The 16,014-nt window shown below is 44.2% G+C and overlaps 1 protein-coding gene across 7 annotated transcripts in view; it reads right to left on the minus strand.

Moving 5' to 3' along the window:
* The window catches only part of PBX1 (PBX homeobox 1), a 335,848-nt gene that overhangs the window by 224,094 nt on the left and 95,740 nt on the right, over positions 1-16,014 (minus strand). The window lies entirely within an intron of this gene.

Consider the following 16,014-nt stretch of genomic DNA (forward strand, 5'->3'; position numbering starts at 1 on the left):
GTAGGCAGGGGGTGGACAGAGCTGACATACATATTTTTTAATGAGAGTAAGTGGAAAACTGAGTTAAGGCTTCCAGTGGAAGTGCTGAAAATTTTCCACCAGGGGATTCTCCTGGAAAGGGATTGTGTGTGGAAGCGTAATTGTAGATCCCTGCCCCCCACACTAAGTTCCTCCCCAGCATTTCTGCACAACAGTCATCAAAATAATCCAGAAATTTGCTTTAAAGATGGAAGCCTCAGGCCATCAGCTTTCAAAGACGTCCGAGGCTATTTCCCCTGGATCTCCCAAAGGGTGTGTTATGGTAAGGGAAGAAAACCAAATAAGCCTTCTCTGTCATAGCAGCTCTTAGGAGCCTGGGGCCTCGGTCCTCCAGGGAAGAGTCTGGCTTCCTCTCGACTACCCACCACTTAGAGGCCCTCATACTCGTGAAGCAGTCAAATGGGCAAGAGGAATTCTCTCCAACCTCAGAAAGGGTAAGCAGGTAGCCCAACCTCCATACCAACAGCAATTACAGAACTGGGAGAGGAGGAAAGGGTTGCAGAGGGCCAGCCCTTGAGGGTCCAGGAAAAGCTCCACGTGGCTGTATCCACCACAAAAGCCAGGAAGTGCTGGGAGGCTGTGAGCATGTGTGTCCCGGGCTGAGGGTACAACAGTGAATTCCCTACATGTACGAGGATACGTAGTGTAAACTCAGGAAAGGACAGTAGCCCACAGAAGAGTGTGTGTCTTCTAGAGAATTCAGCTTCTAGAAAGGAGGCCTGGAGTTAGCCCTAGGTCCTTACTTGAGACTACTTCTCCCCAGGGAGCAGAAGAAAAAGGAAGAGAATCCGAGGATTTCTGTAAAACAACTCCTGCTCACCTGCGATACCCACATCTGCTAGAAGAGTCTGCCAGCACCCCCACCATCCTCTGCATCTTTAGGGGGCACCCCTTACCCTGATCCCTTGTTCCCAGCTCCCTAACGCAGCGGCCTCTCCCCCACCTAAAGAAAGTGGCCGAGTGTAATTATGCAGAAAGCACCACTGGAGCTATATCAATAAGACAGACGTCTGTTGTATCATTCTCTCTCAGTAAGGCATTTCTTCTCCCCAATTGCTCATATAGAATCATAGCCTAATAGCATCCCATTAACATAATTGCCAACACAACTAGTGTTCCGTGTCTCAGAGCCATTTACTTACTTTACCATAAAGAATACCAAAACAGCCCTAAAACCACAAAAAGGAGGGAAGAAGAGGGGTGGGTGCTGGGGAAGGCAAGAGGAAAAATGTCCCCCCTTTATATTCCCTTTGCTCCCCAGAACGGGGTTCCAAGATGATAAACACAAGAGCGCCTCTCTCATCTGCAGGAATCGTAACACAGAGCCTTCCTACCAGACTCCCAAGCAGACGTGTGCTAAAATCTAAACGGATTCTGCCAGGCGAAATGAAATTCCCATTATTTTTAATTAATCCTTAATTAAAATATATTACTCCGCAGATTCCGCAAATCTCTCTTAATATGCAAATGTGGCCCATTCAAGGATATTTACATATCATTAATTAAAACGGCACATTCTTTCAGTCTAACAAGCTGAGGGGCTGTGGCTGCTGCCACGTTGGCGCGAGGAGCCCGTCCTGGCGGTGCCAAGCTCATCTGATAAAAAGACGTCAAGCATAGGCCGCGCCTGGGGAAGGTAAGGCAAAAGGGGGAGAGTCCATTATACTTTGATGCTCTCTACAACAAGGACTTCAAATATTATCTTGGGGCCTTGGCCAAGTGCTTTTGGCAGGGCTCTGAGTCTCCCTGTTATCTACACCTACCTAAAGATCACCTTGGGACCCAGCCCAGCTTGGCACTGGCTGGGAGAGCACACTGTCTCAGGCAACCATGAGTCACAGTGGAGGTGCGCTGGGTGGAGGAGGACGCTGGCCTGGAGGAGAGGATTTGTAGACACTTGTCCAGTTGTTACCACAGAAGTGAAGTCCTTCTGAGCCTCAAAGTCAAACCCGCCCCCACCTCCCTCCAAGTCAAGACACACTCAGGTAGGGCGGGGAAACATGAAAAGGGACCCAGTACACCAACCCCTTTACCAACTGCTAAGGGTGACAACAGAAGATTCCTAGTGAAAAAAAGGGTCTCTGGGGTGGGACTTTGTGTTGGATTTCACGGAGCCCTGCAAAGGCAAGTTCAGGACCAGGTAGCCAAAGGTTGACTACTGGGAACAGGTGATGGGAGACATAGTTCTTGGCCAAAATGTAAGCAGACAGGAGGTTAACCGAGGAAAAGCATGTAGAAATGGGCACCAATTACTGTTTCCACAGATAAGCCTTATCAGTCAAGGAGAGACCTGCAAACAGGACTCCACATACCCCCAAAGGTGGACGGGGTAGCCAGGTGCATACAGCCAGGAGGAGAGCCTGCTGGCCGCACATATCTCCCCACCTGGGCCACCCGAGACCAGGACAGGCCTAGAAACAAAATTCTGGGCGAATAAGCTGCACTTACCATAAGCCTTGTCCTGACACCTCTGGGAATTCCCATCTCTGAGAACCCCAATCATGGAGATGAGGCTAGTCGCTCGTACCAGCTAAATGACTCAGTCTTGCGTAAATCATTCAAATGGGCATGATTCATTCAAATCAGCAAAATTAAGGCTGATTATGTACCATACACATTGGTGGTCATTTTTTCATTGTCAAAAACAAAAATATGAAATCATTGAATGCCAAAGATCTACTGTGCTTAACAAAAAAACTACTTATCAAATTATGACAGAGGTCATGTCCATATGATACCTTCAGGCTGAAGGGGTGACCCAAAGGATCTGAAATACAGCTCAATGACCATGACCCGAGCCTCCTGTCTTGGCCCAAATGCCCTCTGCTTCACTGTACTCAGTAGTCCCATTAGAGTCAAAGTTATTGCTTTGCCAATATTTATTTTTTTCAGATTATAAACTTCTATAAGGAAAGGACCTTAGCTAAAACATTACACTGCTTTTTCCTTCGCTCACAGCCATGTAAACATAGGAACTAAATACATAAACCCACTGGATGATCAAAATGAGATCAGTAAGCAAAATGAAAGGTCTGAAGGCCAGGGGTTCATGAAAGATGGCACCACGGGCCTGAAAAAGCCTTCAGAAGCAGCGTCAGTCTAGATGGGGAGAGCCACAACATTTGTAAAAGATTAACTATCGTGGGTAGAACCATCCCAAGACAAACATGATACCATCCTCTCTTCTTAAGGTGTAGCCTAGTACCAAAGCCAGATTCAAATCTCAGCTCTACCCAGGACAAACTGCAGGACAAAACCAGTTACATAAAATCTCTAATCAGTTTATTTGACTGAGAAAACGGGTATTAATGCTGTCCTATATTGGGTTCTATGAAAATAAAATGAGATAGTCTCAGCACATAATCAGGACTCAATAAAAGGTAGCAATTATTCAGGTTCCCAGCCCTACCATTAGCCAGTCTTGGTCAGCAGGGGTCCCATCTCGTGGTCCAGCTGAGGTCAGTGTGACACAACAGGGTCTCTGGTGGGACACTGTGGGCACATGGGCTCAGACTGAGGGGCAGGATAAAGAAGTCCACCAGGGATCAGGGCCCCCGAGAGTCTCTATTTAGATTCAACTGCAATGATGTCTGCAAGCTTCATTTCAACTCTCAAGTCCCCAGATGCTCACCCCTCCCCACTTTTTTTGTTCATAAGTCATTTTCAAAAAGTTTGTTTTGAAAAAAAAAGGAGCAATTATTAAATTATTATTTACTGCATTTGCAGGGGGGAGGGAGAGGAGAGCAAAGGCCAGGACTTTAGCCTGAAATCTCCCAATTTTAAAATCCAGTGACTCTTAGGAATCTTCTCATTCCCATTCTTCATCCTTCATATTTACTTCACCTCCTCTCCTAGCATTACTTACTGGTGGTCTTTGAAGCTAGTCTAGGGACATTTCCCTTACTAGAATGGCAATAACAAAAGTCCCAGAGTTCTACTGAGCTTATCAAGCTGCAGAATATCTGCTCCATCAGCCAGAATCTGTTATCAGGCTTCTTACAGCAGCCATCATTATTTCATTTTTCTTTCTCAGGCCAAACTGAGAAATGACACACTAGTACATGAGAACAACATAAGCATTAGCTAAATATATCACTGAATCATTGAAACCCTCGGCATATTTATACAAAAGCATCAAATAAGAATAATGATAATCATGGACGTAAGCCTACTTTTAGCATTCATAAAGTGTCCACTGAATGCAGAAAAGAACAGAGCCTTCTTTCTTTCCATCCAGCTTTCGAAGCTGTTGGGAAGAGCTGAACTGCCACATGGCAGTTGAGAAAGCCCCAGGAGAGTGCCACTAAGTTAGACATACACCTCAAGATGATGACAAATGGGGACCTCCTCTGGGAGGTGAGGCATCCACAGAACAGCGAACAGTACCCAGGAGTCACATTCATAGCTCCTCGACTCCATCTGGTCTCACGTACCACTGTCTCCTGGAGCTGCCCCAAACTGAGGATTCCGAAACCCTAAGTTATTTGGATTCCTGATGTTTTTGAGATATTACAATCCAGATAATTTCCAACATTATGAGTCCCATCTCACCAAGGTCAAATCATAAGCCTTAACACTGCACATTCCCTTGTAAATAGGTGCAGGCAGATGAAATGGGTTCCGTATTTGCAGAAGACTCATGAGACTCAGATCTGGAAGAGCAGCAGTTGCATTCAGAGGACGTGACCTTTCGGCAACCATGGGGTTGAAGCATGTGGTTCTTCAGGGGCAGAAGTGGCTGAACCACTGGCCTTAGGTACAAGTGTCCCGACTGCCAACAGCAGAGACAAAGGCTGCCAGGCTCTCCAGACATTCTGTGAGCCAACTAGTGTCCCATGCATTTTAAAGATTAAAAGATCCAAGATCTTTTAATACAATTTTTATTCTGCTGAGAGCAGCCAGTGTATGCAACCAAAACTTTTGACCAATACAGCTGGACCATCAATATAAAAGAAATCAACAATTCTTTCTGCCCAGTTAGACAAGAATTTTGGGAGAGGGTGGTGGCACCCCACTCCAGTGCTCTTGCCTGGAAAGTCCCATGGATGGAGGAGCCTGGTAGGCTGCAGTCCATGGGGTCGCTAAGAGTCGGACACGACTGAGCGACTTCACTTTCACTTTTCACTTTCATGCATTGGAGAAGGAAACGGCAACCCACTCCAGTGTTCTTGCCTGGAGAATCCCGGGGACGGCGGGGCCTGGTGGGCTGCCGTCTGTGGAATCGCACAGAGTCGGACACGACTGAAGCGACTTAGCAGCAGCAGAAGCAGCAGCAGGCAAGAATTTTAAAAGTAAACTACTCATGGACTTCACTACAGGACTGAAACACCAGTCAAGATGGTTCACCGTCCTCCTCCTCCCCCACTCACGACAAAGGTCTCTTTTCTAAGATCCCACAACACAAATTCCAAGTCTCTGTCACCATGAAGCACCAGAACAATGCAGAGTGATGCCAGGACCTGTCTCCACGATGGAGGTTCACGCCCTAAACCTTAACAGACTATGCTGGTGCCGTGGCCACTGTAGTCACCCCTGCTGCCACCTGTTACCAGAAGCAGCTTCCATATCTGACCAGAGGGAACATTCCCCCCTAAAAATCTCCCCCATCTTCACACAGGAAGATAAACAGTTTCAAAAGGTCAAGACAGCTGGACAAGGTCCCCAGCTGGTTAATATCAGCTCATATTACAAAGGAAAGACTTCATTATGCGAGAATAAGGGAAAGCTGGACTTTCTAAACTCCATGACCTCAGTTCATCTGTTTCAGCTGAGACATCTGTGTCCTCTTTGCCATGCAGCCACTTGCCTGTTACATGGATTAATATTAAGTAATTCATAACGTTCACCACGGGCAAAGCGGCTGCTAGTTTCCCATTCACAACGCAGCCTTTTGCTCGTTCAGGGTTTATCTGTCACGAATGGGGAGACTGTTGGAAACCCTTTGACAAAACCATCAGGCATCATTCAGCAGGTGCTCGGATTCCCACACACAGGACCACAACCTAACTTTCTTCAACACTTGGCTTCTGGGAAGAGCAATTAATTTACACATCATCTGATTAGTCATAGCTGTAGTATGAAAGGTGGCCTGGAGTTCACCCCAAACTTACCTGGCAAATGGTATTTTACTTAAGGCGCCAACACACTTCACCATACTTCCTTAACGTAATTATTTGCATAGGACTATGATGGATAGGATATCATACCAAGAGCAATACATTGCAGAGTGCTCAAAAAGGTGTTTGATGATCTCATAAATGTTTTAATTGCAATGACAGACAGGTGCAATCATCTCATTAAATGTAAGTATCTTTGATATAACTTTACTCTAAAGAACACACAGCATGTCAATGATAAGTATCTTTACTTGCAGAGCCTAGATCAGGCAAGCTACGGGTCAGAGCCCAAAGCACAAAATGTCAAACAGGCTCCATGTTTCGTGAACAATAACATATTATTACACAAGGCCATATTGTACCCATGGGGAGAGGAGCCCCACTAAGATACCTTCTGCTCTGTTCAAATCTCAAGATAAAAGACTTATAGGGAAAAAAAAAAAAACTTTAGACTTTGCTGAAGTCATCCCTTTAGCTGACACACACTAAGGCTGTGGCTTCTGGAAAACATCTGAAACCTACAAAGCTAGGCACAACATATTTTCACAAGCTGTGCTTATGTTAGCACCCATGCATTTCTATGATATCATAGTCAACTTTAAAACATTTGTGTTTTAGAGATGTAGTTGTTTGTAATAACACCATAATAAAAGGATAAGGGAGGGAGATAGTTCTAATTCAGGAGGAAGAAAAACTACTTCTAATCAAAGTCCTGCACATTAAGCCTCTACTACCCAAAGGAAATCAGTGTATCTGTACGACCATGTGCGTGTATAACAGAATGACAATCTTCACATCACAAGGAGGTAACTATGGGAGAGGAGAGTGGTCATCATTGCCAAGCAACCGAACTCCAGACAATTACAGAAGAAAACCAGTGCAATTTCAGTGTGGAACAAAAGCATCCCACTTCCAACTCAGCTGTGCAGGAGGCCCTGGTCCAGGGGATGGTCAAAGTCCATACTTCCAAATCCCATGAGTGCAGGGCTGCTCCGGGCTTGTCTGGAATAAATTAAACATGTCTCCTCCAACCCTGAGCCATCATGCATGACACAAGACCACTGTAACTGACCATGAAAACTCAGTATTGACTTAACACAGGCAGCAGGATGCACCCAGGGCTTTCCAGGACTTCACGGCGTTCTATAAAGGTCCTATGAACTCTGCCTAAACCCTGTCTCCTAGATGGCCTGAAGTTCTGGCCAAGATGAAAGTTCCAAAAACAGAGTAAGGAGGTATTAAAAGCAGGCTCATTCTTCAAGTCTGGGAGGAACTGATTTGATCAGATTTAGACAGTATCTTAGAAAACATTCAGACAGCTGATGCTTTCATTGGGGGTACATTTTTTAGGTCTCCAGGTCTTTTCGTTTTTCACTCTGTAACCAACCTAACCACTCGTGCTTGAAAACATGAAATGAAAAGAGGGCTGTGGCTACTTGGATTTGAACATCAAATGAGGTGATGGTGCTTATGTACACATTAACTAACAACCAAAAAATAAAATTACAAAGGTCAATACAAGAAAGGGCTGACAGTGAAATTGCCAGTGACCCCTGGACCACACTGAGGAAACAGTCTCAGGGCTCTCTCTGTGAATTGTGGATACTTCTTAGACATTAACCACTGGGACCATTACCCATCATGACAGACGGAATGTCCATCAGACACACAGGAGCAAGGGGCTCTGCTGGCTTCAATCACAGATCGTCAACCATTGGCCCTCCTTTGCTTTCTGACTACTACAGATGCTGAAGAAGCAAAGCATAAGAAAATGGCAGTAGGGGGTTCCACTGATGAAGAATGTAGAGCCCAATGTGGAAGAGCTGGTAGCTATAGAGAAAAACAAAGAAGAGTTTTCCTCTCTTGGCTCTTTCCAATCTGGGTTGCCTTAAACAAGGTGAACAGGCACAGCAACAAGCCGTGTGTTTGCCTCCAAGTGTGCTCAGCTGTTTGAATGCAGCAATTATCGGGCTGCCCACCCCCCTCCCCAGCAGAAGCATACTGCAGATATTAATCAAAGTGCCCAGCTCCACAGGTAAGGTAGGTAACCCTTGTGCTGAATAGAAATTTGTGGGAAGGAGTATATAAATCCTTGAAAGGGAATTAGTAGTATCAACAGCTGATGCATTATTTATTTAGAGGCACAGACCACAATCTGTATTATTGTTAGAACTGAAATGAAATACTGTACTAAAAAAAAAAAAAAATCACCCTGCGCTTGGTTTTCGAAACTCAAGGATGAGGAGTATGCTGCAGTCAAGGGTAATGCGCATAAAAGCAGCACTGTTTTGTTAACCAAGGAAAGAAAGTGATGGCAGGAGGCAGCAGTACAACCACTAAATGTGACCTCTACACAAAACCACTTCCTTCTTCCTCTGCTGATACTGCTTACAACTGAATGGGGTTTTATCTAGTTGATAGGGTGCACAGGAACAACAAGTTAATATAAAAGAAGTTTATGTGATGGCAAAGGTCCTTCACTTTATCCCATGAGGAGAGTCCTGAAGTATCCTTGGTCTTTCTCCAATCTCCCCAGGCAGGTGTTCAGTCTTTTTTATTAATCACTTTACTCTTGGCCGCATGGGGTCTTAGTTGCAGCATGTGGGATCTTTCATCGGAGCGCGCAGACTCTCTACCTGTGGCTCACGGTCTCCACAGCATGCGGGTTCAGGAGTTTCAGCCCTCCGGCTCAGTTGTCCCATGCCATGTGAGATCTTAGTTCTCCGACCAGGGATCGAACCTGTGTCCCCTGCTTGGAAGACAGATTCTTAACCACTAGACCACCAGAGAAGTCACCATCCAGGTGTTTTGAGTCTTCTCAGCCCTGCCGTGTCAGCTGCAACAGAGAGGCCCCAGTCTCCCGGCGGCCGTTTTCAAATCCAGCGTTAAGTTCCCCAAGGCTCCAGGCCCCAGCATGTCCTGTAGAGGTAAGGTCCCCAAAGGCCTCCATTCAAAGCCTAAACCAGTATTTCAGGCTTAGACAACATTCCCTTAATATTAAAGCCAGGCGCAATCCTTCTCCAGTTTGCTTACACTTTATTTTCTACCAGAACAGCATGTGATTCTCCCTAGCCTCTTCTACCAGTAACGTTTTGGGCTGCAAACAAGAGGAATGGACTCTGGCTCACCTACTCAGGGAAGGAATTTACTGGACAGATACTCAGTGCCGCACAGAATCAACAGGAAGTCTGGGGAACCAACCTCGGAAAAATAAGCCCAGGCAGCTGAGACCACAGCCAAAGCGCTGCCACGGGACGTCTAGGAGACAGGCACTGCACGGCTGACTCTGGACACAGACCAGCCACCGCCACCACCCCCAGTTCTGCCGCTACCTCGGTCATGCTGTCTGTAGCACATGGCTCCAATCAGCCAAGTGTAAGTGCTCATGACCCTGCTCCTGGGGAAAAGGAAGGTGTCTGAGAAGTGTGCAGGTTCTGCAAAAGCCCCTCAACAGCAAAAAGACATTCTTCTCAGATTCAGCACCTGCCTTCTCGGTACAAATCCCAACTTCCCTTCAGCCACTCAAAAGAGCCCTCTTTGTTCAGCAAGGAGTGTGACAGAATAGAAATAAAATATACGGTATATTTTCCCTCCTGTATAATGTGCTTTGGGTATTCAAGGAAAGTATAGAGTTGCAGTTCTCAGAGAACTCAAGCATTAAAATAAAGGAAGGAGGGCTATATTCCTAAGGAGGAGGTGGCAGAGAAATGCATGCTCCAGGCTTAGAATTCAAAACGAAAAGACCTGTGGACACAGAATTTCCAATCATATTTCAACAGGACCTTCACCTGCCTCCAAACAAGATGATATGAATCAACGTGTAGCTTCAAGTCTGGACATATCCCTGGGATGTGGTTTCTAGAGCTAGAAACAACACACCTAATTTCCAACTATCAGGGGAAAGAAATATTTCCACACTGTGTTGGTATCATGCTGGTCACAGGTAGGGATGGAGGGGTGGGGATGGAAGCCACACTTTCTAAGTGCCTCCTATCCACCAGGCACTGGAAAACACAAGGGCTAAGTATGATTGCCACTGGTCCTCCCGAAAGCCGTGATGAGGCAATTGTAAAGTCAAGGCTAAAGGCCAGAGTTCTGGAAATCAAAATCTTCCGCTACTTAGTAACTGTGTGCATTTGATTGGTATTTCAGCCTCTGCCGCCTTTGTTTCTTCAGCAATACAATGAGCATAGTAAGAGCCTCTACCCTGAAAGGATGTAGTGAGCATTCAAACAAATAATATGGGTAAAGTGATTATAACAAGTACCTAGTACATAGGCACTAATACTGGCTATTATTATTATCAGGTAGCTTTTAAAATCCCCATTTTACTGATCAATAATCTGAGGTTGCAGAGGCTAAGTATTCTGTCCAAGGTCATAAAGCGGGTCCATATATGCAGAAATGTAGCCGAACTGGAGTGTCAAACTCAGATTTGACTCTAAAAGCCAATGTTATTTCCGTGACACCATACTACATCCACACGCCTAGAAAGTCAAACACATTCAAGCTGCTGTCCAGAGCCAAAACCGTAGTTCCACTGCTGTGAATGGTGAGGAACTGTCTCAGCAATTATCTATATTAATAGAGCTCTAGCATTTCAGCCCTAGCGATTATCTGTACTTGTTTTGGTCATTCTTAGAAAGGCAAGACTGGAATTCCCAGAAACCTTTAAAACCACAGCAGATAAAAAGCAGTTTTCAACTGGTTGCTCTACACACACCAGGCTGACGAGAACCTTTAGAAACGACACGTTTGCTTTCCTGGCCTTTGGGCACAGGGTCACTTTTAGAAGTCAGCTAAATCATGGCTACAGGATTAGAGTGGGTCATAAGGTCGATTGGTCTTTTTTGTTCCCACCAGTTCTCCTTTTGTTCTTCCTTTTTCTTATCTATTATTTGAGAAATACCACAAATTCTGAATGCCACTGTGTTTAAGAGGAAAGGGGACTGCCCTCTGAATTTTTAGGCCTCCCAATCCACCTCTCACCTGTCACCCTCTCCTTTCTCCCCTAGAATGTGCCTTCTCCCTGCTCCCTTCTCCCCTAGAATGTGCCTGACAGCAGGCCACAAATCCCAACAGCCACTGAAGCTGCTGGGGGGGCGCCTCTGCAGGGGCGCCTTAGCAGGTGGGCATCCCCAAAGCCACCGGAATGATGGAATGTCAGGTCAGGAAGGGGAGGGGCACCCGGAGTTTGTATAACTCTGGGATTATCTGTCCATCACCTTTCTTTCCCGCACAGCATGCAGGCTGCATGGGCTTAACCACAGCGGTCGATAAAGCCACACAGATCAGAGTGAGTCAATGAAAGACAGCAAGACAACAAATCTAACCAGGGAAGGAAAAGGGGTACCTCTTTCCTCAACCACCCCATCAAAGTAAAAGCGAGCCTCCTTTCTACTCGAGCAGCACAAAAAAAGACATAACGGGCACACTCCTCATGCTGAACAGGGAGGTGTGATGTAAATGTTCCTACATCCCACATTCCATAGTTCAGGACCAACTAAAGTTGTTAACATCTTGTATGGATTTTGTGTCTAGTTTCTGCCCTCAGAGAACAGGTATCATCAAATATACTAAGACTGTGAAATCATTGCTTTATTTCTGACTTGAAGTAAATCTTACTTACACTGCATAAGCACTTACTGTTATTTTGATTTTATTGCTTCGATTAATCCAGTTTTAGTACATCAAGATAATATGAGGTTTGGTTTACCATATTATTATTGTCTCCTGTTGAGATAACTGTCTCCTGAATCCCTGAAAGACAGCAGATGTCCCCACCTTCCCAATAGATACCAAAGCCTGACACATCTCCTACATCCTAAAAATGTTTAACTGGAGCAGGTAGAAATATCACAGTCACTGAAGTAAGTGTTCTTATGTCCCCCAATCACCAAGTATTTCAGAAGCTTGTTTCTTGAAGTAAAATAGCTTTTATCATTTCTCTGTATGTTATTGTTACTTTTCCACCCTGTGGAAAACAGTACCAATACACTCCACTGTTTTGTTTACCAAACAACAGATCATTTGCTTATTTGGACCAGAATATATCATCTTAATATCATTGCTTTAGTCCAACATCCCACAAAGGAGATTTTTGTTTTCATTCTCAACACAGGCTTGGTGTCATACATATATAATCCACAGTTAACCCATTCCTAAACTCATTTGGACATCAAGCTCACCAGGGCATGAAAAATCATATCACCTATTTTTGACAGCCTATAACATACATTATATGCAACATATATAAGCTAATATAATAGTACAATATGTACCATTTATATAACTTGAGGATTCAAGATGCAGAACTGATATCCACCACCTCAGACACAATTAGTCGTGTTATAAGAATTCCCCACACTTTTTAACATTTTATTGTCCTTTAATTTTCTATTTCACATTGTAAAGAGTTTTTCCTTCATTCTTCAGTATCCATCACTCAAATTGACACAGCAGATCCTCCAGTGGCATCAAATGGCATGCCACGTTTCCATCAAATTCCAGACAGCTTTCTCCTTATAATTTATCTAAAATGAAGGGAATAGATGGGTTGTGGTCCTACACGGATTTGGGAATCTGTTTAGTGTTGAAATGCTATGAAGAAGTATTTCTCATCATTTAGTTTCAAGGAAGTGAAAATGTACAGCATTACCAGTTTGCTGATCTAAATGAACTTAGATGAGGTGAATTCTATTATTATTTAAAATTTTCTGACTCTGTAAAATATGGACTAGATCCATTAGAAGAATACAGATTCTACAGGCACATATGGCTGGGGGAAAAATTTCCAAGAGACACACTAAGCATTTGCCTTCTGAATTATTATTGATTTGAAAAAGATCCCTGATCCTATTAATGAGTCAACTGTGACTGAGATTTCATCAGGACATACTCGCTTTTACTACTCCATTCCTCAGCTTCCATACTGGTTCAGCCATGTGATCAGAGTTACATTATTTATGCTGCTGCTGCTAAGTCGCTTCAGTCATGTAGGACTCTGTGCGACCCCATAGACAGCAGCCCACTAGGCACCTCCATCCCTGGGATTCTCCAGGCAAGAACACTGGAGTGGGTTGCCATTGCCTTCTCCAATGCATGAAAGTGAAAAGTGAAAGTGACGTCGCATAGTCGTATCCGACTCTTAGCGACCCCATGGACTGCAGCCTACCAGGGTCCTCCGTCCATGGGATTTTCCAGGCAAGGGTACTGGAGTGGGGTGCCATTGCCTTCTCCGTACATTATTTATATACTAGACCAAAACATATATGACATTTCTTACCACTGAGGAATGAAACCAATCGATTCCAAGGGTTTTTCCATTATATTAAGAAGCCCACTCTCTGCTCAATTAATCAAATAATGATAATGTCTTATTTTCACTCTCTTAAAACATAATTTTTAAAATACTTAAGAGTATATACCATACTAATTCCACTCTCTACCACAACAGTCAAGAGGTGAACACTATAATGGTGAATATTTGCATCACTTCCTTGTCCCACAAAATCTACTGACTCCAAAGGCTGTCGCACCCTCATTTATCATACAGAATCTTCATCAAGTCCTTATTAACAATGCATAGTTTTATTGGAGAACTAGCATGTCCATGCCATGTAAAAGCCTATTCAGTATGGTTTGGAGCTACTACGCCACACAACTGTCTACAATGTTTTGTAAACCTAAAGCCTGTTACAAACAAACAAAACAAAAACTCATGACCCCAGTCAAGGAGGTTAACTGGAACTCCAGACCAGAAAACACAAAAACCACATCAGACAGATTACAAAAGAAAATTCACCGAACATTATCAGAAATATTGGCAGTCCTGACTGTCCCACTGGGACATCACCAGAAGTGGCTCATTTGGGGGTAGGTTAAGAGCAGTCCCAATGCCCATGTGCCTCATCCATCTCTATTTATTCAACACTGGACTTTTGTACTTTAGAAGCCAGGACACTCTGTAACATGGTGCCCAGAAAAAGATAAGTACTCAAGGAAGCTGCTGGAGATGGGGAGAGGGACGTACTGAAGAGTAACTCCTTTTGGCTCATTCCTCTAAAGTCAGTTCTTCCCCTGGGACTTCCTCTCCAGGGAGCCATCCCTGACCCAAGCAAGCCATGTCCGAGGCCCTTCTTCCGTTTCCCATCATGCTCTGCCCTCATCCCAATGATAATACACATCACCCACTGTTTCCCAGCTGTGAACTCCTTGAAGGCAAGGACTGACTATTTCTCATCCCCAGTTCAATAAATGCTGTTAAATGAATATATGAATGCTTGAGATTCAGTAAACTGCCTCGGTTCTTCCACTGACCAATGACAACTGAGTCTTTCTCTAAATAGGCCTCATGCTGCTGCTACTGCTAAGTCACTTCAGTTGTGTCCGACTCTGTGTGACCCCATAGACGGCAGCCCACCAGGCTCCCCCGTCCCTGGGATTCTCCAGGCAAGAACACTGGAGTGGGTTGCCATTTCCTTCTCCAATGCATGAAAGTGACAAGTGAAAATGAAGTTGCTCAGTCATGTCCAACTCTTCGCGACCCCATGGACTGCAGCCTACCAGGCTCCTCCATCCATGGGATTTTCCAGGCAAGAGTACTGGAGTGGGGTGCCATTGCCTTCTCTGAAATAGGCCTCATAGTGCCACATAATTCTCTTTTTGTGACTTTTAGAGCAGAGGAGAGAAGAAAACGGGACACTGGTGTGCTTCCCCAGAAATACTCAGACCATTCTCTCCCCATCTGGATCCTTGAGGAAGTATAAACATCACTAGGGAAAGTTTAAAGGCGAGGAGAATTTAAATTCAGTATTTCTTGCTTTCTCATCTCCATCTTTACAAATCCTTCTGGATCCTGCATCTGCTTAGCCTGACCGAAGCTGTGGATTTAATGGAAAAAAAAATCATTGAGGACATAATCATATTACATAACAAATTTTAAATCAAAGAGACCCGAGAACCAATGTCTTGCCATGATGTCAACTCTAACCAGAGCACCAAAGCCTGGGCCTCTTTTCTGTCAATTCTCAGGGACCGTGTGTGTGTGAAACACACACATCCTGCCTGCTTGGTTCAAGGTAAAAGCAACAGGCTGCATGTCAGGGAATCTGAATGTTCCTGCTATTATAAGTTAGCAAACAACCTGACAACGTTCTCCACATTGTCCCCATCTACAAAATGAAGCTAGTATATAGAGTTAGACACTTCACCATTCATTGTGTTTACAGAATATCTGCCAGAGATTTCTAGTTTCAATCTTTTCATATCCTTGAATTATTCTCTATTTAGAAAATAATGGTGGGATTTCTCAAAAATAAAGTTGCATGTTAATCTGGAGAGGAGCAGAGTTTTAAAATCAAATTATCAACACAGAATGACAAAAACTCAAGGAAGAAGGGAAATGCTGCTCCATCATCATACTCATTGTCATCAATAGCAAAGGACAATGAGCCAGAGAACGAACCCTAGGCAAAGAGAAAAGTCAGTCCCAAAGCATTTACAACACCAATTTGTGGGGCAAGGTCTGAGAAGTATGTCCATAAAGCCTTTCTTCACCCTGGCTTCAGCTCTCCTATACCTCTCGCCTGGCACCCTGGTCCTCTCAGTGTATCCAGGAGACTCAGGTCAACGGGACCACCATGTGCTCCAAAATATTTTTGAATATTTTGAATATCCTAAGTATCAAATTAATTTCAAATATTTTTTTCCTTAGAGAAAAGTCACAAGGGAGACTGAATAAATATATTGTGATACATTTATATAATGGACTACCCACTTGGCAATAAAAGGGAACAGACTACGGATACAAGCAGCAACATGTATAAATCTCACACAAAAAAAATGATGATGAGTAATA

Source organism: Bubalus kerabau, chromosome 6, assembly GCF_029407905.1.
Source record: "Bubalus kerabau isolate K-KA32 ecotype Philippines breed swamp buffalo chromosome 6, PCC_UOA_SB_1v2, whole genome shotgun sequence".
Lineage (NCBI taxonomy): Eukaryota > Metazoa > Chordata > Mammalia > Artiodactyla > Bovidae > Bubalus > Bubalus kerabau.